The sequence below is a fragment of the Arachis stenosperma genome, chromosome 7 (genome assembly GCF_014773155.1).
Source record: "Arachis stenosperma cultivar V10309 chromosome 7, arast.V10309.gnm1.PFL2, whole genome shotgun sequence".
Classification (NCBI taxonomy): Eukaryota; Viridiplantae; Streptophyta; class Magnoliopsida; order Fabales; family Fabaceae; genus Arachis; species Arachis stenosperma.
The window spans coordinates 26,765,713-26,787,900 of record NC_080383.1 but is presented as its reverse complement, the minus strand read 5'-3'; the positions used below and the strand labels follow the sequence as shown (position 1 = coordinate 26,787,900).

Sequence of the window (22,188 nt, the reverse complement as noted above, 5' to 3'; positions counted from 1 at the left end):
GGAGATGGATAGATTCCTCTCAAGGGTGCATCAAGTCCACTTCTATGAAGTTGTGGCCTTGAAGAAGGTGATCCCCGAAGTCCCCTTTCACTCAAAAAGGGTGAATATCCGGAGATCCGCCATGAGATCCGAAGAAGAGGTTGGAAGTACTTACCAACCCCATTCAACAAGTCGGAATCTTGATGGTTCAAGAGTTCTATGCCAATGCATGGATCACCAAGAACCATGACCAAAGTGTGAACCCGAATCCAAAGAATTATCTCACTATGGTTCGGGGGAAATACTTGGATTTCAGTCCGGAAAGTGTGAGGGTGGCGTTCAACTTGCCTATGATGCAAGGAGATGAGCATCCCTACACTAGAAGGGTCAACTTTGATCAAAGGTTGGACCAAGTCCTCACAGTTATATGTGAAGAGGGCGCACAATGGAAGCAAGATTCAAGAGGCAAGCCGGTTCAATTGAGAAGGCATGACCTCAAACCCATGGCTAGAGGATGGTTAGAGTTCATACAACGCTCAATCATTCCCACTAGCAACCGGTCCGAAGTCACCATAGACCGGGCTATCATGATCCATAGCATCATGATTGGAGAAGAAGTGGAGGTTCATGAGGTTATAGCCCAAGAACTCTATAAGGTGGCGGACAAGACCTCCACCTTGGCAAGGTTAGCCTTTCCTCATCTCATCTGTCACCTCTGTTATTCAGTTGGAGTTGACATAGAAGGAGATACCCCCATTGATGAGGACAAGCCCATCACCAAGAAAAAGATGGAGTACACAAGAGACCTCTCTCATCAAGAAATCCCTGAGATACCTCAAGGGATGCACTTTCCTCCACAAAACTATTGGGAGCAACTAAACACCTCCCTAGGAGAATTGAGTTCCAACATGGGACAACTAAGGGTGGAGCATCAAGAACACTCCATCATCCTTCATGAAATTAGAGAAGACCAAAGAATCATGAGGGAGGGCAAAAAAACAAGAAGAGACATTGAGGAGCTCAAGCACATCCATAGGATCTTCAAGAGCAAGAAAGAGCCGCCATCATTAAGGTGGACCGTTCTTTGATTTCCTTGTATTTGTTCTTTTTTTCGAATTTTATGCTTATGATTATCCATGTTTGTGTCTTGTGATCATTAGTGTCTTAGTGTCTCTGCCTTAAAGTTATGAATGTCCTATGAATCCATCACCTCTCTTAAATAAAAACGTGCTTAAATTGAAAAGGAAAGAATTGCATGAATTCTGAATTTTATAATAGTTTAATTGATTGATGTGGTGGCAACACTCTTGTTCTCTGAATGTATGCTTGAACAGTGCATATGTCTTTTGAATTTGTGGTTCATGAATGTTGGCTCTTGAAAGAATGATGAAAAAAGGAGACATGTTATTGAGGATCTGAAAATCAATAAATGATTCTTGAAAAGAATAGAAACAAAAAAAAAGAAAAAGAAGCAAAAAAAAAAACCGAAAAAAATAAAAGAAAAAAGAAAAAAATATAGAGAAATAAGAGTTGTGATCCAAGGCAATAAGAGTGTGCTTAAGAACCCTGGACACCTCTAATTGGGGACTTTAGCAAAGCTGAGTCCAATCTGAAAAGGTTCACCCAATTATGTGTCTGTGGCATGTATTTATCCGGTGGTAATACTGGAGACAGAGTGCTTTGGGCCACGGCCAAGACTCATAATAGCTGTGTTCAAGAATCATCATCTTAACTAGGAGAATCACTAACACTATCTGGACTCTGATTCCTAAGAAGCCAATCATTCTGAATTACAAGGGATAGAGTGAGATGCCAAACTATTCAGAGACAAAAGTTAAAAGCCCCGCTCATCTAATTAATACTGATCTTCATAGATGTTTTTGGAGTTCATTGCATATTCTCTTCTTTTATCTTATTTGATTTCAGTTGCTTGGGGACAAGCAACAATTTAAGTTTGGTGTTGTGATGAGCGGATAATTTGTATGCTTTTTGGCATTGTTTTTAGTATGTTTTTAGTATAATCTAGTTAGTTTTTAGTATATTTTTATTAGTTTTAGTTAAATTCACTTTTCTGGACTTTACTATGAGTTTGTGTGTTTTTTTCTGTGATTTCAGGTATTTTCTGGCTGAATTGAGGGACCTGAGCAAAAATCTGATCCAGAGACTCAAAGGACTGCAGATGCTGTTGGATTCTGACCTCCCTGCACTCGAAGTGGATTTTCTGGAGCTACAGAAGCCCAATTGGCGCGCTCTCAACGGCGTTGGAAAGTAGACATCCTGGGCTTTCCAGCAATATATAATAGTTCATACTTTTCCCAAGATTTGATGGCCCAAACCGGCGTTCAAAGTCACCTCAAGAAATTCCAGCGTTAAACGCCGGAACTGGCACCCAATTGGGAGTTAAACGCCCAAACTGGCACTAAAGCTGGCGTTTAACTCCAAGGAGAGTCTCTACACGAAATTTCTTCACTGCTCAGCCCAAGCACACACCAAGTGGGCCCGGAAGTGGATTTTTATGTCATTTACTCATTTCTGTACACCCTAGGCTACTAGTTTTCTCTAAGTAGGACCTTTTACTCTTGTATTAGAGAGCTTTTTGATCATGTTTTATGATTGAACTCAATTTGGGGAGGCTGGCCATTCGGCCATGCCTAGACCTTGTTCTTATGTATTTTCAACGGTGGAGTTTCTACACACCATAGATTAAGGTGTGGAGCTCTGCTGTACCTCGAGTATTAATGCAATTACTATTGTTCTTCCATTCAATTCCGCTTGTTCTTTGTCCAAGATATCACTTGTTCTTCAACTTGATGAAGGTGATGATTGACGCCCATCACCATTCTCACCCATGAACAAGGTGACTGACAACCATTCTTGTTCTACAAGCTTCTGAGGCTTAGTGAATATCTCTTGGATTCTTTAATCGGAGTCTTCGTGGTATAGGCAAGAACTGATGGCAGCATTCAAGAGAATCCAGAAGGTCTAACCTTGTCTGTGGTATTCTGAGTAGGATTCAATGATTGAATGACTGTGACGTGCTTCAAACCTGTAACCTACTGGGCGTTAGTGACAGACGCAAAAGAGGGATTCTATTCCGGTAGGGGAGGGAACCAAACCGGTGATTGGCAGCACTGTGACAGAGTGCGTGCATTAGCTTTCACTGCGAGGATGGGAGGTAGCTGCTGACAACAGTGAAACCCTACATGAGCTTGCCATGGAAAGGAGTAGGAAGGATTGGATGAAGGCAGTAGGAAAGCAGAGAGACGGAGGGGAAGGCATCTTCATACGCTTGTCTGAAGCTCTTACACCCATGATATACATAAGTATCACTATCTTTATCTTTTATTTTATCTTCATTCATCATCATATACATCTGAGTTCACCTGACTAAGATTTACAAGATGACCATAGCTTGCTTCAATGCTAACAATCTCCGTGGGATCGACCCTTACTCACGTAAGGTATTACTTGGACGACCCAGTGCACTTGCTGGTTAGTTGTGCGAAGTTGTGTAATGCCATGGAATTGAACCACCAATTTTTTGGAGTTCATGACCAGGGATTATGAGAGTTGTGAAAAGTATTGTTCACAATTTCGCGCACCAATCTCTTCATTTGAAGAAGACGCCTACAGAAGCTCAAGAGCTGATTGAAATGGTTGCAAATAACCAATTCATGTACACTTCTGAAAGGAATCCTGTGAATAATGGGACAAATCAGAAGAAAGGAGTTCTTGAGATTGATACTCTGAATGCCATATTGTTTCAGAATAAAATATTGACTCAACAAGTCAATTTGATTTCTCAAAGTCTGTCTGGAATGCAAAATGCACCAAGTAGTACTAAGGATGCTTCATCTGAAGAAGAAGCATATGATCCTGAGAACCTTTCAATGGAAGAGGTGAATTACCTAGGAGAACCCTATGAAAACACCTATAATTCTTCATGGAGAAATCATCCAAATTTCTCATGGAAGGATCAACAGAGACCGCAACAAGGTTTCAACAACAATAATGGTGGAAGAAACAGGTTTAGCAATGGCAAGCCTTTTCCATCATCTTCTTAGCAACAGACAGAGAATTCTAAGCAGAACCCCTCTGACTTAGCAACCATGGTCTCTGATCTAATCAAAACCACTCAAAGTTTCATGACTGAAACAAGGTCCTCCATTAGGAATTTGGAGGCACAAGTGGAACAGCTGAGCAAGAAAGTTACTGAACTCCCTCCTAGTACTATCCCAAGCAATACAGAAGAAAATCCAAAAGGAGAGTGCAAGGCCATCAACATGGCCGAATTTGGAGAGGAAGGAGAGGAAGTGAACGCTGGTGTGCGAAATTGTGATCACTACTTTTCACAACTCAAATAATCCCTAGTAATGGCCCCAAGAACTTGGTGCTCAATACCATGGCATAAACACAACTTTGCACAACTAACCAGCAAGTGCACTGGGTCGTCCAAGTAATAAACCTTACGCGAGTAAGGGTCGATCCCACGGAGATTGTTGGTATGAAGCAAGCTATGGTCACCTTGTAAATCTTAGTCAGGCAGACTCATTGGTAGGAACTTCAGATAAGCGTATGAAGATGCCTTCCCTTCCGTCTCTCTGCTTTCCTACTGTCTTCATCCAATCCTTCTTACTCCTTTCCATGGCAAGCTTATGCAAGGGTTTCACCGTTGTCAGTGGCTACCTCCCATCCTCTCAGTGAAAACGTTCCTATGCTCTGTCACAGCATAGGCTAATCATCTGTCGGTTCTCGGTCAGGCCGGGAATAGAATCCAGTGATTCTTTTGCGTCTGTCACTAACGCCCCGCCTGCTATGAGTTTGAAGCACGTCACAGTCATTCAATCATTGAATCCTACTCAGAATACCACAAACAAGGTTAGACCTTCCGGATTCTCTTGAATGCCGCCATCAGTTCTAGCCTATACCACGAAGACTCTGATCTCACGGAATGGCTGGCTCGTTTGTCAGGCGATCAACCATGCATCGTGTATCAGGAATCCAAGAGATATTCACCCAATCTAAGGTAGAACGGAGGTGGTTGTCAGTCACACGTTCATAGGTGAGAATGATGATGAGTGTCACGGATCATCACATTCATCAAGTTGAAGAACAAGTGATATCTTGGACAAAGAACAAGTGGAATTGAATAGAAGAACAATAGTAATTGCATTAATACTCGAGGTACAGCAGAGCTCCACACCTTAATCTATGGTGTGTAGAAACTCCACCGTTGAAAATACATAAGAACAAGGTCTAGGCATGGCCGTGAGGCCAGCCTCCCAACGATCTAAGAACTAGATGTCCAAAGATTCCTAAATACAATAGCAAAAGGTCCTACTTATAGAAAACTAGTAGCCTAAGGTTTACAAAGATGAGTAAATGACATAAAAATCCACTTCCGGGCCCACTTGGTGTGTGCTTGGGCTGAGCAATGAAGCATTTTCGTGTAGAGACTCTTCCTGGAGTTAAACGCCAGCTTTTATGCCAGTTTGGGCGTTTAACTCCCATTTTGGTGCCAGTTCCGGCGTTTAACGCTGGGATTTCTGAGGGTGACTTTGAACGCCGGTTTGGGCCATCAAATCTTGGAAAAAGTATGGACTATCATATATTGCTGGAAAGCCCAGGATGTCTAATTTCCAACGCCGTTGAGAGCGCGCCAATTGGGCTTTTGTAGCTCCAGAAAATTCACTTCGAGTGCAGGGAGGTCAGAATCCAACAGCATCTGCAGTCCTTTTCAGTCTCTGGATCAGATTTTTGCTCAGGTGCCTCAATTTCAGCCAGAAAATACCTGAAATCACAGAAAAATACACAAACTCATAGTAAAGTCCAGAAAAGTGAATTTTAACTATAAACTAATAAAAATATACTAAAAACTAACTAGATCATACTAAAAACATACTAAAAACAATGCCAAAAAGCGTACAAATTATCCGCTCATCACAACACCAAACTTAAATTGTTGCTTGTCCCCAAGCAACTAAAAATCAAATAAGATAAAAAGAAGAGAATATGCAATGAATTCCAAAAACATCTATGAAGATCAGTATTAATCAGATGAGCGGGGCTTTTAGCTTTTTGCCTCTGAACAGTTTTGGCATCTCACTCTATCCTTTGCAACTCAGAATGATTGGCTTCTTTAGGAACTCAGAATCCAGATAGTGTTATTGATTCTCCTAGTTAAGTATGATGATTCTTGAACACAGTTACTTTATGAGTCTTGGCCGTGGCCCAAAGCACTCTGTCTTCCAGTATTACCACCGGATACATACATGCCACAGACACATAATTGGGTGAACCTTTTCAGATTGTGACTCAGCTTTGCTAGAGTCCCCAATTAGAGGTGTCCAGGGTTCTTAAGCACACTCTTTTTGCCTTGGATCACAACTTTATTCTTTCTTTTTCTTTCTTTTTCTCTTTCTTTTTCGTTTTTTTTCGCCTCTTTTTTTTTTGTATTCACTGCTTTTTCTTGCTTCAAGAATCATTTTTAATGATTTTTCAGATCCTCAGTAACATGTCTCCTTTTTCATCATTCTTTCAAGAGCCAACATTCATGAACCACAAATTCAAAAGACATATGCACTGTTTAAGCATACATTCAGAAGACAAAAGTAATGCCACCACATCAAAATAATTAAACTGCTATAAAATTCAAAATTCATGCAATTCTTTTTCTTTTTCAATTTAAGAACATCTGTTTATTTAAGAAAGGTGATGGATTCATAGGACATTCATAACTTTAAGGCATAGACACTAAGACACTAATGATCATAAGACACAAACATGGACAAACATAAAGCATAAATTTTCGAAAAACAGGAAAATAAAGAACAAGGAGATTAAAGAACGGGTCCACCTCAGTGATGGCGGCTTGTTCTTCTTCTTGAAGATCCTATGGAGTGCTTGAGCTCCTCAATATCTCTTCCTTGTCTTTGTTGCTCCTCTCTCATGATCCTTTGATCTTCTCTAATTTCATGGAGGATGATGGAGTGTTCTTGATGCTCCACCCTTAGTTGTCCCATGTTGGAACTCAATTCTCCTAGGGAGGTGTTTAGTTGCTCCCAATAGTTTTGTGGAGGAAAGTGCATCCCTTGAGGCATCTCAGGGATCTCATGATGAGTGGGGTCTCTTGTGTGCACCATCCTCTTCTTAGTGATGGGCTTATCCTCATCAATGGGGATGTCTCCCTCTATGTCAACTCCAACAGAATAACAGAGGTGACAAATGAGATGAGGACAGGCTAACCTTGCTAAGGTAGAGGACTTGTCCGCCACCTTATAGAGTTCTTGGGCTATAACCTCATGAACTTCCACTTCTTCTCCAATCATGATGCTATGAATCATGATGGCCCGGTCTAGAGTAACTTCGGACCGGTTGCTAGTGGGAATGATTGAGCATTGGATAAACTCCAACCATCCTCTAGCCACGGGTTTGAGGTCATGCCTTCTCAATTGAACCGGCTTCCCTCTTGAATCTCTCTTCCATTGGGCGCCCTCTTCACAAATGTCAGTGAGGACTTGGTCCAACCTTTGATCAAAGTTGACCCTTCTAGTGTAAGGATGTTCATCTCCTTGCATCATGGGCAAATTGAATGCCAACCTTACACTTTCCAGACTAAAATCTAAGTATTTCCCCCGAACCATAGTAAGATAATTCTTTGGATCCGGGTTCACACTTTGATCATGGTTCTTGGTGATCCATGCATTGGCATAGAACTCTTGAACTATTAAGATTCTGACTTGTTGAATGGGGTTGGTAAGAATTTCCCAACCTCTTCTTCGGATCTCATGTCGGATCTCCGGGTATTCACCTTTTTTGAGTGAAAAAGGGACCTCGGGGATCACCTTCTTCAAGGCCACAACTTCATAGAAGTGGTCTTGATGCACCCTTGAGATGAATCTCTCCATCTCCCATGACTCGGAGGTAGAAGCTTTTGCCTTCCCTTTCCTCTTTCTAGAGGTTTCTCCGGCCTTGGATGCCATAAATGGTTATGGAAAAATGAAAAAGCAACGCTTTTACCATACCAAACTTAAAAGGTTTGCTCGTCCTCGAGCAAAAGAAGAAAGAAGAGAGTAGAAGAAAAAGAAATGAGGAAGAAGGGAATGGCTTTGTGTTCGGCCAAAGAGGGGGAGAAGTGGTGTTTAGGTTGTGTGAAAATGAAGGGGTGAAGAAGGGTTTATATAGGAGAGAGGGGCTCATGGTTCGGTCATGTATGGGTGGGTTTGGGCGGGAAAGTGGTTTGAATTTGAATGGTGAGGTAGGTGGGGTTTTATGAAGGATGGATGTAAGTGGTGAAGAGAAAGAAGGGATTTGATAGGTGAAGGGTTTTTTTGGGGAAGAGGTATTGAGGTGATTGGTGAATGAGTAAAGAATAGAGAGAGTGGTGGGGTTGGTGGGATCCTGTGGGGTCCACAGATCCTGTGGTGTCAAGGAAAAGTCATCCCTGCACCAAATGGCAAGCAAAATCACGTTTTGAGCCAATTCTGGCGTTAAACGCCGGGCTGGTGCCCATTTCTGGCGTTTAACGCCAGGTTCTTGCCCTTTTCTGGCGTTTAACGCCAGTCTGGTGCCCCTTTCTGGCGTTAAACGCCTAAAATGGTGCCAGACTGGGCGTTAAACGCCCAACTGCTACTCTTACTAGCGTTTAAACGCCAGTAAGTTCTTCCTCCAGGGTGTGCTATTTTTCTTCCTGTTTTTCATTCTGTTTTTGCTTTTTCAATTGATTTTGTGACTTTCTCATGATCATCAACCTACAAAATAAAATAGAATAACAAAAGAAAATAAATAACATATAACATTGGGTTGCCTCCCAACAAGCGCTTCTTTAATGTCAGTAGCTTGACAGATGGCTCTTATGGAGCCTCACATTTTCTCAGAGCAATGTTGGAACCTCCCAACACCAAACTTAGAGTTTGAATGTGGGGGTTCAACACCAAACTTAGAGTTTGGTTGTGGCCTCCCAACACCAAACTTTGAGTTTGACTGTGGGGGCTCTGTTTGACTCTGATTTGAGAGAAGCTCTTCATGCTTCCTCTCCATGGTGACAGAGGGATATCCTTGAGCCTTAAACACAAAGGATTCTTCATTCACTTGAATGATCAGTTCGCCTCTATCAACATCAATCACAGCCTTTGCTGTGGCTAGGAAGGGTCTGCCAAGGATGATGGTTTCATCCATGCACTTCCCAGTCTCTAGGACTATGAAATCAGCAGGGATGTAATGGTCTTCAATCTTCACCAAAACATCCTCTACAAGTCCATGAGCTTGTTTTCTTGAGTTGTCTGCCATCTCTAATGAGATTCTTGCAGCTTGCACCTCAAAGATCCCTAGCTTCTCCATTACAGAGAGAGGCATGAGGTTTACACTTGACCCTAAGTCACACAGAGCCTTCTTGAAGGTCATGGTGCCTATGGTACAAGGTATTGAAAACTTCCCAGGATCTTGTCTCTTTTGAGGTAATTTCTGCCTAGACAAGTCATCCAGTTCTTTGGTGAGCAAAGGAGGTTCATTCTCCCAAGTCTCATTTCCAAATAACTTGTCATTTAGCTTCATGATTGCTCCAAGGTATTTAGCAACTTGCTCTTCAGTGACATACTCATCCTCTTCAGAGGAAGAATACTCATCAGAGCTCATGAAAGGCAGAAGTAAGTCCAATGGAATCTCTATGGTCTCATTTTGAGCTTCAGATTCCCATGGTTCCTCATTGGGGAACTTAATGGAGGTCAGTGCACGCCCACTGAGGTCTTCCTCAGTGGCGTTCACTTCCTTTCCTTCCTCTCCAAATTCGGCCATGTTGATGGCCTTGCACTCTCCTTTTGGATTTTCTTCTGTATTGCTTGGGAGAGTACTAGGAGGGAGTTCAGTAACTTTCTTGCTTAGCTGTCCCACTTGTGCCTCCAAATTCCTAATGGAGGACCTTGTTTCAGTCATGAAACTTTGAGTGGTTTTGATTAGATCAGAGACCATAGTTGCTAAGTCAGAGGGGTTCTGCTTAGAATTCTCTGTCTGTTGCTGAGAAGATGATGGAAAAGGCTTGCCATTGCTAAACCTGTTTCTACCACCATTATTGTTGTTAAAACCTTGTTGAGGTCTTTCTTGATTCTTCCATGAGAAATTTGGGTGATTTCTCCATGAAGAATTATAGGTGTTTCCATAGGGTTCTCCTAGGTAATTCACCTCTTCCATTGAAGGGTTCTCAGGATCATAGGCTTCTTCTTCAGATGAAGCGTCCTTAGTACTGCTTGGTGCATTTTGCATTCCAGACAGACTTTGAGAGATCAAATTGACTTGTTGAGTCAATATCTTGTTCTGAGCCAGAATGGCATTCAGAGCATCAATCTCAAGAACTCTTTTCTTCTGATTTGTCCCATTCTTCACAGGATTCCTTTCAGAAGTGTACATGAATTGGTTATTTGCAACCATTTCAATCAGCTCTTGAGCTTCTGTAGGCGTCTTCTTCAAATGAAGAGATCCTCCAGCAGAGCTATCCAAAGACATCTTGGATAGTTCAGAGAGACCATCATAGAAAATACCTATGATGCTCCATTCAGAAAGCATGTCAGAAGGACATTTTCTGATCAATTGTTTGTATCTTTCCCAAGCTTCATAGAGGGATTCTCCATCCTTTTGTCTGAAGGTTTGGACTTCCACTCTAAGCTTACTCAATTTTTGAGGTAGAAAGAACTTTGCCAAGAAGGCATTGACTAGCTTTTCCCATGAGTCCAGGCTTTCTTTAGGTTGTGAGTCCAACCATGTCCTAGCTCTGTCTCTTACAGCAAAAGGGAATAGCATAAGTCTGTAGACCTCAGGGTCAACCCCATTAGTCTTGACAGTGTCACAGATTTGCAAGAATTCAGCTAAAAACTGATGAGGATCTTCCAGTGGAAGTCCATGGAACTTGCAGTTCTGTTGCATTAGAGAAACTAATTGAGGCTTAAGCTCAAAGTTGTTTGCTCCAATGGCAGGGATAGAGATGCTTCTCCCATAGAAGTCAGGAGTAGGTGCAGTAAAGTCACCCAGCACCTTCCTTGCATTGTTTGCATTGTTGTTGTTTTCGGCTGCCATGTCTTCTTCTTCTTTGAAGATTTCTGTTAGGTCCTCTATAGGGAATTGTGCCTTAGCTTCTCTTAGCTTTCGCTTCAAGGTCCTTTCAGGTTCAGGGTCAGCTTCAACAAGAATGCCTTTGTCTCTGCTCCTGCTCATATGAAAGAGAAGAGAACAAGAAAATGTGGAATCTTCTATGTCACAGTATAGAGATTCCTTGAGGTGTCAGAAGAACAGAAAAATAGAAGAAAGAGGTAGAAGAATTTGAACTTAATCAGATAAAGTTCAAATTGTGCATTGAGAAGGAGTGGTACTCCATAAATAGAAGGATGTGAGAAGAGAGGAGGAGCTTTTTCGAAAATTAAGTTAAAGAATTTGAAAACATTTTGAAAAACACTAATTAATTTTCGAAAATAAAAGTGGGAAAGAAATCAAGTGATTTTTGAAAAAGATTTTGAAATTAGAAATCAAAAAGATTCGATTGAAAACTATTTTGAAAAAGATGTGATTAAAAAGATATGATTGGTTTTTTTTTTTTTAAAATGTGATTGAGAAGATATGAGTTGAAAAACATTTTTAAAAGAATTGATTTTAAAAATTAATAACTTGGCTATCAAGAAAAGATATGATTCAAACATTAAACCTTTCTCAACAGAAAAGGCAACAGACTTGAAATGTTGAATCAAATCATTAATTGATAGCAAGTATCTTTGAAAAAGGAAAGAAATTGATTTTGAAAATATTTGATTGAAAAGATATGATTTGAAAAAGATTTGATTTTGAAAAACTTTGAAAACTTGAAAAAAATCTATTTGAAAACAAAATCCTCCCCCTTGTGCCATCCTGGCGTTAAACGCCCAGAATGGTGCACATTCTGGCGTTTAACGCCCAATGTACTACCTTTTTGGGCGTTAAACGCCCAACCAGGCACCCTGGCTGGCGTTTAAACGCCAGTCTGTCCTTCTTCACTGGGCGTTTTGAACGCCCAGCTTTTTCTGTGTAATTCCTCTGCTGCATGTTCTGAATCTTCAGTTCCCTGTACTATTGACTTGAAAATAGAACCAAGATCAAATAAACAATACATGCAAGACACCAAACTTAAAATTAGACACTAGACTCAAACAAGAAACATAAAATCTTTTTTGGTTTTTATGATTTTGAAAATTTTTTGTGCTTTTTTTTTGGAAAATTATATGAAAATAGAAAATAAAAGTTTCAGAATTCTTAATTTGGATTCCAGGAATCATTGCAATGCTAGTCTAAGACTCCGGTCCAGGAATTAGACATGGCTTCACAGCCAGCCAAGCTTTCAAAGAAAGCTTCGGTCCAAAACACTAGACATGGCCAATGGCCAGCCAAGCCTTAGCAGATCATTGCTCCAATAGCAAGATTGATAGAGATCAACAAGCTCTTGTGATGATCAGTTGAAACCTCGGTCCAATAAGATTAGACATGGCTTCTCAGCCAGCCAGACTTCAACAGATCATCATGAAACACTAGAATTCATTTTTAAGAACTCTGAAGAAAAATACCTAATCTAAGCAACAAGATGAACCGTCAGTTGTCCATACACAAAACAATCCCCGGCAACGGCGCCAAAAACTTGGTGTGCGAAATTGTGATCACTACTTTTCACAACTCAAATAATCCCTAGTAATGGCCCCAAGAACTTGGTGCTCAATACCATGGCATAAACACAACTTTGCACAACTAACCAGCAAGTGCACTGGGTCGTCCAAGTAATAAACCTTACGCGAGTAAGGGTCGATCCCACGGAGATTGTTGGTATGAAGCAAGCTATGGTCACCTTGTAAATCTTAGTCAGGCAGACTCAAATGGGTATAGTGATATACGAATAAAGCATAAAGATAAAGATAGAGGTACTTATGTAATTCATTGGTAGGAACTTCAGATAAGCGTATGAAGATGCCTTCCCTTCCGTCTCTCTACTTTCCTACTGTCTTCATCCAATCCTTCTTACTCCTTTCCATGGCAAGCTTATGCAAGGGTTTCACCGTTGTCAGTGGCTACCTCCCATCCTCTCAGTGAAAACGTTCCTATGCTCTGTCACAGCATAGGCTAATCATCTGTCGGTTCTCGGCCAGGCCGGAATAGAATCCAGTGATTCTTTTGCGTCTGTCACTAACGCCCCGCCTGCTAGGAGTTTGAAGCACGTCACAGTCATTCAATCATTGAATCCTACTCAGAATACCACAGACAAGGTTAGACCTTCCGGATTCTCTTGAATGCCGCCATCAGTTCTAGCCTATACCACGAAGACTCTGATCTCACGGAATGGCTGGCTCGTTTGTCAGGCGAGCACTCGGTTGTCAGGCGATCAACCATGCATCGTGTATCAGGAATCCAAGAGATATTCACCCAATCTAAGGTAGAACGGAGGTGGTTGTCAGTCACACGTTCATAGGTGAGAATGATGATGAGTGTCACGGATCATCACATTCATCAAGTTGAAGAACAAGTGATAGAGAACCAACAGATGGATATATAGCCGTGCCGTGACAGGGTACGTTGAACATTTCCACTGAGAGGATGGGAGGTAGCCACTGACAATGGTAAAACCCTTGCATAAGCTTGCCATGGAAAGGAGTAAGAAGGATTGGATGAAGACAGTAGGAAAGCAGAGAGACGGAAGGGAAGGCATCTTCATACGCTTATCTGAAGTTCCTGCCAATGAATTACATAAGTACCTCTATCCTTATCTTTATGCTTTATTCGTATATCACTATACCCATTTGAGTCTGCCTGACTAAGATTTACAAGGTGACCATAGCTTGCTTCATACCAACAATCTCCGTGGGATCGACCCTTACTCGCGTAAGGTTTATTACTTGGACGACCCAGTGCACTTGTTGGTTAGTTGTGCGGAGTTGTGATGAAGAGTTGAGATTGCAATGAGCGTACCATGTTGATGGCGCCATTGATGATCACAATTTCGCACACCAGTGATCCAAGGCAAAAAGAGTGTGCTTAAGAACCCTGGGCACCTCTAATTGGGGACTCTAGCAAAGCTGAGTCACAATCTGAAAAGGTTCACCCAATTATGTGTCTGTGGCATGTATGTATCCCGTGGTAATACTGGAAGACAGAGTGCTTTGGGCCACAGCCAAGACTCAATAAGTAGCTGTGTTCAAGAATCATCATACTTAGCTAGGAGAATCAATAACACTATCTGGATTCTGAGTTCCTAAAGAAGCCAATCATTCTGAGTTTCAAAGGATAGAGCGAGATGCCAAAACTGTTCAGAGGCAAAAAGCTAAAAGCCCCGCTCATCTAATTAATACTGATCTTCATAGATGTTTTTGGAATTCATTGCATATTCTCTTCTTTTTATCTTATTTGATTTTCAGTTGCTTGGGGACAAGCAACAATTTAAGTTTGGTGTTGTGATGAGCGGATAATTTGTACGCTTTTTGGCATTATTTTTAGTATGTTTTTAGTATGATTTAGTTAGTTTTTAGTATATTTTTACTAGTATTTAGTTAAAATTCACTTTTCTGGACTTTACTATGAGTTTGTGTCTTTTTTTGTGATTTTAGGTATTTTCTGGCTGAAATTGAGGGACCTGAGCAAAAATCTGATTCAGAGACTGAAAAGGACTGCAGATGCTGTTGGATTCTGACCTCCCTGCACTGGAAGTGGATTTTCTGGAGCTACAGAAGCCTAATTGGCGCGCTCTCAACGGCTTTGGGAAGTAGACATCCTGGGCTTTCCAGCAATATATGATAGTCCATACTTTGCCTAAGATTCGATGGCTCAAACCGGCGTTCAAAGTCACCTTCAGATTTCCCAGCGTTAAACGCCGGAACTGGCACCAAAGTGGGAGTTAAACGCCCAAACTGGCACAAAAGCTGGCGTTTAACTCCAAGAAGAGTCTCTACACGAAAATGCTTCATTGCTCAGCCCAAGCACACACCAAGTGGGCCCGGAAGTGGATTTTTATGTCATTTACTCATCTCTGTAATTCTTAGGCTACTAGTTCCCTATAAATAGGACCTTTTACTATTGTATTTTCATCGGGGTAGCTATCTTTAGTCTTATGCTATCTTAGATCATGGGGCTGGCCTCACGGCCATGCCTAGACCTTGTTCTTATGTGTATTCAACGGTGGAGTTTCTACACACCATAGATTAAGGTGTGGAGCTCTGCTGTACCTCGAGTATTAATGCAATTACTATTGTTCTTCTATTCAATTCGCTTGTTCTTTGTCCAAGATATCACTTGTTCTTCAACTTGATGAATGTGATGATCCGTGACACTCATCATCATTCTCACCTATGAACGTGTGACTGACAACCACCTCCGTTCTACCTTAGATTGGGTGAATATCTCTTGGATTCCTGATACACGATGCATGGTTGATTGCCTGACAACCGAGTGCTCGCCTGACAAACGAGCCAGCCATTCCGTGAGATCAGAGTCTTCGTGGTATAGGCAAGAACTGATGGCGGCATTCAAGAGAATCTGGAAGGTCTAACCTTGTCTGTGGTATTCTGAGTAGGATTCAATGATTGAATGACTGTGACGTGCTTCAAACTCCTGAAGGCGGGGCGTTAGTGACAGACGCAAAAGAATCACTGGATTCTATTCCGGCCTGATCGAGAACTGACAGATGGATAGCCGTGCCGTGACAGGGTGCATTGAACATTTCCACTGAGAGGATGGGAGGTAGCCACTGACAACGGTGAAACCCTTGCATAAGCTTGCCATTGAAAGGAGTAAGAAGGATTGGATGAAGACAGTAGGAAAGCAGAGAGACGGAAGGGACCAAGCATCTCCATTCGCTTATCTGAAATTCCTACCAATGAATTACATAAGTATCTCTATCTTTATCTTTATGTTTTATTCGTATATCACCCATACCCATTTGAGTCTGCCTGACTAAGATTTACAAGGTGACCATAGCTTGCTTCATACCAACAATCTCCGTGGGATCGACCCTTACTCGCGTAAGGTTTATTACTTGGACGACCCAGTGCACTTGCTGGTTAGTTGTGTGGAGTTGTGATAAAGAGTTGAGATTGCAATGAGCGTACCATGTTGATGGCGCCATTGATGATCACAATTTCGTGCACCATTCTCCATGTTCATTTTTCACTGTAGTGACTCCAGATTTCTTGGGCACCACTTGTACTGGGCTTACCCATTCACTGTCTGAAATGGGATATATGATACCTGCCTCCAATAGTCTGGTCACTTCCTTTTTGACAACTTCCAAAATGGTGGGATTCAATCTTCTTTGCGGTTGACGGACAGGTCTTGCTCCCTCTTCTAAAAATATTCTGTGCTCGCATACTTGAGGGTTGATTCCCACTATGTCTGCCAAACTCCATCCAATTGCCTTCTTATGCTTCCTCAGTACATCAAGTAACTGCTCTTCTTGTTGAGAAGTCAGTTCTCTTGCAATAATAACCGGAAGCTTCTGCTCATCCTCAAGGTAAGCATATTTGAGATGTGGAGGGAGAGGTTTCAATTCTAACTTTTGATCATGGGCAGGCTCTAGGTTATCTGGGGCTTGTGAAAATGGCGAAGTGTTCTCATTGTCAGTTAAGAGGGTCCCCACACTTGGACCTTGTCCAGTGTGCCTCTCTTCAAACTCTTCTTTTTGAACTTCAGCCACACTTTCGTCTATGACATCACACTGGAAGATAGAACGATCTTCTGGGGGATTGTCAGTGACTCTATTCAGATTGAAGATTACTATGCGACCATCTATTTCAAAGGAGTATGTCCCTGAAAAAGCATCCAATTTGAATTTTGATGTCTTCAGGAATGGTCTTCCAAGTAGGATTGATGATGGCTTATCTGAATCATTATGGGGCATCTCCAAGATATAAAAATCAGTGGGAAATGAGCCCTTTAATGTTCACCAAAACATCTTCAGCAACTCCATCCACTGTAATAATGCTTTTATCTGCTAACACAAAACGAGCTGCCGACCTTTTTAAGGGAGGGAGCCTTAAAACATCATATATAGACAAAGGCATTATACTGACACATGCTCCTAAATCACACATGCAATCATAAATTACTACACCACCAATAGTACAACTAACTATGCAAGGACCTGGATCACTACATTTTTCAGGTAATCCTCCCATTAAAGCAGATATAGAACTACCTAAAGGAATAGTTTCTAATTCATTAATTTTGTCTTTATGGATACATAAGTCTTTTAGAAACTTTGCATATTTAGGTACCTGCTGAATAACATCAAAAAGAGGAACAGTTACCTCAACCTTTTTGAATATTTCTACCATTTTAGGATCAGGTTCCAGCTGCTTCCTAGGCTTCCTTGCAAGTTGTGGAAATGGAATGGGAGTAGTGTTTTCTGTGGTGCCTGCACCTTTTTGTGCTTCTTCCTGTGGTTGAGCTATCTCTTCTTCAGCTATGTCCTGTATATCCTCTTCCTCTTCAACATCTTCGATTTCTACCACCTCTTCAGCTGAGGCGTATTCTGGTGAGCTTAGTTCCACCTGATTCCTCTCATGCAGTGTGGTTCCGGACCTCAAGGTGATGGCATTAATGCCTCCCTTTGGATTGGGTAATGGTTGAGAGGGGATTCCAGTGGTGCTTGAAGGTTGGTTACTGGAATTTTGTGCTGAACCAAGTTGTGTCATAAAAGCTTGCAGAGTAGAGGTGAAACCATTTAGACTGGCGTTAATACTGTTCACGATGGTATTTTCCATGGCCAGTTGTCTTTTCTCAAAAGCTTGTAATAAATCTTCATTAGAAGATACAGAAGAATGAGTAAATTGAGAGGTTTGCTGCTGATTGTTCAGTGATCCTTGGTTTTGCCTCAGGTGAGGTGCTCGGTAAGGTTGATTTTGCTGCCTGTTGTTGTAATTATTCCACCTCTGATTTTCCTGATTATCTCTGCCTCCCCTATTATTGTTGTCCCTCCAATTCTGGTTTGAATTGTCCTGCCATCCATGGTTATTATTTCCACTTTGATTGTACCCTTGGTTGGGGCGGTCATAGAAGTTGTGAGTGGATGCCACCATGTTGTCTTCTTGTTGGAGCTGCGGGCATTCATCAGTGTAATGACTGTAATCAGCACAAATTCCGCAAATTCTTTGTGGAACTAGTTATTGGTTTTGCTGCGGTTGAGTTTGCTGAACTTGTTGATTTAACTGCATTTGCTTCAGCAGGTTGGTCATTTCACAGATGCTTCAATTTAGAGCAGCAGTCTCTATGCCAGAAGATACTTCTGCAACGGCCCTTGAACGACCTTGCTTCTGTCTGTGGTTCCGAGTAGATTCAGCTAAATCACTTATCAATTGCCAAGCTTCATTAGTGGTCTTGTACTTCTTCATAGACCCATTGCTGGCACTTTCCAATGTGGTCTTATCTTGGGGCCTCATACCTTGTGTGATATAGCTGAGTAGCACGATCTTGTCAATCATGTGGTGGGGGCATGCTTCCAGAAGATTATTGAAGCGCTCCCAGTATTCAAAGAGAGTCTCATTGTCATCCTGAACAATTGTAGAGATATCCTTCCTCAGTTTATCAGTAACTTCAGATGGAAAGAATTTCTCCAGAAACTCCTTTCTGATTGTATCCCAGTTGGATACATTTGCTAGAGGTTGAGTGTAGTACCACTCTCTTGCTTTTCCCTCAAGAGAGAACGGAAAATCTTTCAGCAGAATTGAAGTTTTATCAGTGCCATCACGCCTGACAGTAGAACAGGCTGCCTGGAAATCTCTCAAGTGCTTGATAGGCTCTTGAGCAGGTAGGCCATGAAACTTGGGCATCAAATTTAGCAGTGCGGTCTTTATTTCAAAATCCGTAGCTACCGCTGGATGATGCGCTTGAAACGGTTGCATTGTAAAATCAGGAGCTCCTTCCTCCTGAATGGTAACTCTTCTAGCTGCCATATTTTCTGCACGTAAAATAACCGAATCAGTAGAACGGGGGCTGGTTTCTTCCTCAGATTCACTTTCAGATCCGCCCTCAGAGTGGACTAACCTACGCTGTTCTCGCCTTATTTGTGAAATTGTTCTTTCAATTTCAGGATCGAATATTAGCAAGCGCAGATCAGGAAGTGAACGTGTCATTTGATAGAAGAAACAAGCAGCTCATAGTAGCAAAATTAAATAAAATACAAGTAAATAAATTCTAATTAACAAAATTAGCACTTTATTGCAACTCCCCGGTAACGGCGCCAAAAATTGATGGAGTGCAGAAGCTGGTGAATTAAAAATTTATTAAAATGGTTACGTTGCAAGTATAGTTCTTAACTCACCGAAAATCTGCCTATCAATTTAGAAATATGTCACAGAAAGTTTAAATTAAAATTACTGAGAGTTTTAAGTCCCAGGTCGTCTCCCAACGAGTTGCAGAAAAGTGTGCTATTTTATTAATCAGATATTCCAAAAAGTTGAGCTAAGTAAATTGGGATTTAAATTGGGGAATTTTAAATAATATAAATAAAAGCCTTGACTGGGAATTGATTGGTTAGAATCTCTATCATTGATGGAATGATTTTTAAGATTGATTTATAATTAATGGTTACTCTGTTTGGTTATCCTTTACTAGGTAAGGGAAAGTCAAACAAGTTGGAATGCCAGATCTGTTCACGAGTTACAACCCACTTAGTTCAAAGGGATTGGCGTTGGTGACAGGATAGCAATCCAACAATTAACCCAACTACAAATCAAATTTTTTTCTTCAATCCTTCCAACTCAAGAGTTCCTTTTAATCAATTTCCCATCAAGTAATGAAACTACTCACGCATTGTAAATAAAGAATCCATGGCACATGAAAGGGAATTAAAAGAAGACATGATTATTGGAATTGAAATTAAATTAAAAAGAAATAATCCTTGCATTAATTAATCATAAAAGTGTCTAAATGACAAAATTGAACATAACAAAGAACATGGAAGAATAAAACCAAGTTAAGAGAACAAACTAGAGTGATGAAGTCTTGATGAGCAAATAACTCTTCTCAATGTTCCAATGCTAAGACCAATTGAAAGTTAAAATTCTAAAAGCTATAGAGAGAGAAAACCTAAGAGAGTGAAAAACTAGATCTAAACTACTGAATGAATGTGTCTCTGTTGTTTCTGCATATTCTCCGACTCTAGTCTGCTGTTCCGGGCCAAAAACTGGGCCGAAATAGGGTCTAAAATCGTTGGTTTCGGATTCTGCAGATTATGCAGATCGCGCATGTCATGCGATCGCGTCGTCCATGCGGACGCGTCGCTTGCGCTTTTCCTCTTCACGCGTTCGCGTCATCCAAGCTACCGCGTTGCTTGTGCTTTCCAATCCGCGCGGCCGCGCAAGCTATGCGGCTGCGTCACCGCGATTTGCGCTCCTTCGCGCGGTCGCGTGAGCCATGCGACCGCGTCACTTTTCGCTGGTTATCTCCTCAAATTCTTGTGTTCCTTCCATTTTTGCTAGCTTCCTCTCCAATCTTCGTCTCATTCATGCCCTATAAAGCCTGAAACACTTGACACACAGATTACAGCATCGAATGGAATAAAGGAGAATTAAAATTAAATAATTAAAGTCTCTAGGAAGCAATTTTCAAACATGTAATAAATTCAGGAAGGAAATCTAAATGCATGCTAAATTGATGAATAAGTGGGTAAGGATCATGACAAAACCACACAATTAAACACAATATAAACTATAAAATAGTGGTTTATCAGTACCATTACTGGCGTTAAACGCCCAGAATGATAGCCATTCTGGCGTTTAATGCTCAAATTGCCTCTTTAATGACGTTTTAACACCAGTGAGCTCTTTTTCTATGTGATTCTTCTGCCTTATGTTCTAAACCTTCATTTCTCTGTATTATTTACTTGAAAATATATATTTTTTTAATTTTGACTTTTTAATAAAGAGAGAGAAAAACAACAAAATAAAATAAAACATAAAAATGCAAGATCAAAACAAGTAATGCATGCAAGGACACTTTGAATGTCAAGATGAACACCAAGAACACTTTGAAGATCATGATGAATATCAAGGACATATTTTTAAAAATTTTTTTAGAAAAGAAAGACATGTAAGACACTAAACTTAGAAATTTTGAATGTTCAAACACTATGATTTTGAAAATGCATATGAAAAATAAGATAAAACACAAAATAGGAAAATCATGAGATCGAACAAAGGAAATCATCAAGAACAACTTGAAGATCACAGAAGAACACAATGCATGATTTTTTTGTTTGTTTTTTGAAGATAAAAATAAAAATTTCACAATCTAAGTAACAAGATAAACCGTCATTTGTCCAAACTCGAACAATCCCCGGCAACGGCGCCAAAAACTTGGTGCACGAAATTGTGATCTCACACACTTTTCACAACTCTGCACAACTAACCAGCAAGTGCACTGGGTCATCCAAGTAATACCTTACGTGAGTAAGGGTCGATCCCACGGAGATTGTCGGCTTGAAGCAAGCTATGGTCATCTTGTAAATCTCAGTCAGTCAGATTCAAATGGTCATAAGATTTTGATAAGTAAAAGATAAATAAAACATAAAATAAAATAGAGATATTTATGTAATTCATTGGTGGGAATTTCAGATAAGCGTATGGAGATGCTTTGTTCCTTTTGAATATCTGCTTTCCTACTGCCTTCATCTAGTCATGCGCACTCCCTTCCATGGCAAGTTGTATGTTGGGGGATCACCGTTGTCAATGGCTACCGTCCATCCTCTCAGTGAAAATGGTCCGGCTACAGGATACGTAGGGCTAATCATCTGTCGGTTCTCGATCGTATCAGAATAAAATCCAATGATCCTTTTGCGCACTGTCACTGCGCCCATCACTCGCGAGTTTGAAGCTCGTCACAGTCATCCCATTCCAGATCCTACTCGGAATACCACAGACAAGGTTTAGACTTTCCGGATCTCAAGAATGCTGCCAATTGATTCTAGCTTATACCACGAAAACTCTGATCGCACAGAATGGAAGGCTCTGTTGTCAGGAGAGGCAACCATACGTCATGGACCAGGAGGCCAAGAGATACACACTCAAGCTATTGTAGATAGAAAGGAAGTGGTTGTCAGGCACGCGTTCATAAGTGAGAATGATGATGAGTGTCACGGATCATCAAATCCATCTGGTTGAAGTACGAGTGAATATCTTAGAATAAGAATAAGCTTGAATTGAATAGAAGAACAATAATTCTTTG

General features: G+C 41.0%; 2 non-coding genes across 2 annotated transcripts; both read left to right on the top strand.

Moving 5' to 3' along the window:
* The first annotated feature begins 10,530 nt into the window (after positions 1-10,530).
* Positions 10,531-10,638, top strand: LOC130943060 (small nucleolar RNA R71). Its single transcript, XR_009071596.1, has one exon. It is a non-coding gene; the product is annotated as a small nucleolar RNA R71 (small nucleolar RNA).
* Positions 10,639-18,440: 7,802 nt separating this feature from the next.
* LOC130942284 (small nucleolar RNA R71) lies at positions 18,441-18,548 on the top strand. The gene has a single exon (XR_009070860.1). It is a non-coding gene; the product is annotated as a small nucleolar RNA R71 (small nucleolar RNA).
* The last annotated feature ends 3,640 nt before the right edge of the window (positions 18,549-22,188 follow it).